At 57.2% G+C, this 2,704-nt stretch overlaps 1 pseudogene across 1 annotated transcript; it reads left to right on the forward strand.

Annotated features, from left to right (window-relative positions):
- Positions 1 to 59: 59 nt before the first annotated feature.
- LOC111535686 lies at positions 60 to 2,680 on the forward strand (annotated as a pseudogene). Its single transcript, XR_002729535.2, has one exon. The product of XR_002729535.2 is annotated as a transmembrane protein 214 pseudogene (transcript).
- The last annotated feature ends 24 nt before the right edge of the window (positions 2,681 to 2,704 follow it).

A 2,704-nucleotide genomic window follows, 5' to 3' on the forward strand; every position in this document is an offset into this window, starting at 1 on the left:
CCGAGTATCCGCGAGCATTTGGTCAAGGTCTAGAAATCACTGAGGCAGGCGCAGCGCCGGACCGGAAAGCAGGGGAAGTGGCTGAGGCGGGAGAGCTCCGAGCCATGGCGGCCAAGACGGCGGGCGTGGGGCGCTGGGAGGTGGTGAAGAAGGGCCGGCGGCCTGGGGCCGGCGCCCGCGGCCGAGGCGGCGGCGGAAACCGCCGGGCGCTCGGGGAAGCAAATGGAGTGTGGAAATACGACCTGACCCCTCCAATCCAGACCACAAGCACCCTTTATGAGCGGGGCTTTGAGAATATCATGAAGCGGCAGAATAAGGAGCAGGTCCCACCCCCTGCTGTGGAGCCTAAGAAACCAGGGAACAAGAAGCAGCCAAAGAAGGTGGCAACTCTTCCCAACCAAAACCAGAAGCAGGGCCGCTTCCGCAGCCTGGAGGAAGCACTGAAAGCTCTGGATGTGGCAGCCCTGCAGAAGGAACTGGATAAGAGCCAGAGCGTGTTCTCTGGAAACCCATCCATATGGTTGAAGGACCTGGCCAGCTATCTCAACTACAAGCTACAGGCTCCTCTAAGTGAACCCACGCTGAGCCAGCATACTCATGATTATCCCTACAGCCTGGTGAGCCGGGAGCTGCGTGGGATCATCCGAGGGCTGCTGGCAAAGGCAGCAGGGTCTCTGGAGCTCTTTTTTGACTTTTGATTTTTGTCTGTTCACCATGCTGCAAGAGCTGGATAAGACACCAGGGGAGTCACTGCATGGTTACCGCATCTGTATCCAGGCCATCCTGCAAGAAAAGCCCAAGATTGCCACCGCAAACCTAGGCAAGTTCCTGGAACTACTGAGGTCCCACCAGAGCCGACCAGCCAAGTGTCTGACCATCATGTGGGCCCTGGGTCAAGCGGGTTTTGCCAACCTCACCGAGGGACTGAAAGTGTGGCTGGGGATCATGCTGCCTGTGCTGGGCATCAAGTCTCTGTCTCCGTTTGCCATCACATACCTGGATCGGCTGCTCCTGATGCATCCCAACCTTACCAAGGGCTTCGGCATGATTGGCCCCAAGGACTTCTTCCCACTTCTGGACTTTGCCTATATGCCGAACAACTCCCTGACACCCAGCCTGCAGGAGCAGCTATGTCAGCTCTACCCCCGACTGAAGGTGCTGGCATTTGGAGCAAAGCCGGATTCCACCCTGCATACCTACTTCCCTTCTTTCCTGTCCAGAGCCACCCCTAGCTGTCCCCCTGAGATGAAGAAAGAGCTCCTGAGCAGCCTGACCGAGTGCCTGACAGTGGACCCCCTCAGCGCCAGCGTCTGGAGGCAGCTGTACCCTAAGCACCTGTCACAGTCCAGCCTGCTGCTGGAGCACTTGCTCAGCTCCTGGGAGCAGATTCCCAAGAAGGTACAGAAGTCTTTGCAAGAAACCATTCAGTCCCTCAAGCTTACCAACCAGGAGCTGCTGAGGAAGGGCAGCGGTAACAACCAGGATGTCGTCACCTGTGACATGGCCTGCAAGGGCCTGTTGCAGCAGGCTCAGGGTCCTCGGCTGCCCTGGATGCGACTCCTCCTGTTGCTGCTGGTCTTCACTGTAGGCTTCCTGTGCCATGACCTCTGGTCACACAGCTCCTTCCAGGCCTCCCTTACTGGCCGGTTGCTTCGAACATCTGGTTTCTTACCTGCTAGCCAACAAGCGTGTGCCAAGCTCTACTCCTACAGTCTGCAAGGCTACAGCTGGCTGGAGGAGACACTACCTGTCTGGGGCTCTCACCTGCTCACCGTGGTGCGGCCCAGCTTGCAGCTGGCCTGGGCTCACACCAATGCCACAGTCAGCTTCTTTTCTGCCCACTGTGCCTCTCACCTTGCCTGGTTTGGTGACAGCCTCACCAGCCTCTCTCAGAGGCTACAGATCCAGCTCCCTGATTCCCTGAATCAGCTGCTCTGCTATCTGAGAGAGCTGCCCCTGCTTTTCTACCAGAATGTGCTGCTGCCATTGTGGCACCTCTTGCTTGAGGCCCTGGCCAGCGCCCACGAGCACTGCCATGAGGCATGCAGAGGTGAGGTGACGTGGGACTGCATGAAGACACAGCTCAGTGAGGCTGTCCACTGGATCTGGCTCTGCCTACAGGACATCACAGTGGCTTTCTTGGACTGGGCACTTGCCCTGATATCCCAGCAGTAGGCCGTGCCTCCCTGGCCACTGATTTCTGCGTGGGCAAACCATCCAAGACTGCAGCGGGTAGAAGGCGGCAGTTCTTCATGGGAGTCCTTTTAACTTGGTGCCTGAGTTCTCTCCTAGGCAAGTGGCCAGTTGCCTCCACCTCAGTTCTTCCATCTTTGGTGGGGACAGGGCCCAGCGGCATCTCAGCCTCCTACCCACAATTCCACTGAACACTTTCTGGACCTACTGCACATGGCCCCCAGCCTCCATCCTTGTGATGGTAGCCTCTCACAACTCCGCCCTTGCCCTCTGCCTTCCACTTCCTTCCATCTCATTTCTAAACCCCAAATAGCTCATCTCTAAAAAGACAGAACTCCCAGCAGGTGGCTTCTGTGTTCTTCTGACAAATGATTCCTGCTTCTCCAGACTTTAGCAGCCTCCTGTTCCCATTCTTGGTCACACCTCTAGCCACAGCAGAAGGAAAGGGGCTTCCAGAAGAATATAGCCCCTCATGTCCACTGACAGCCACACCCAGGCTTCAGGTTGAGGT

Source organism: Piliocolobus tephrosceles, unplaced genomic scaffold, assembly GCF_002776525.5.
Source record: "Piliocolobus tephrosceles isolate RC106 unplaced genomic scaffold, ASM277652v3 unscaffolded_22637, whole genome shotgun sequence".
NCBI classification, from domain to species: Eukaryota; Metazoa; Chordata; class Mammalia; order Primates; family Cercopithecidae; genus Piliocolobus; species Piliocolobus tephrosceles.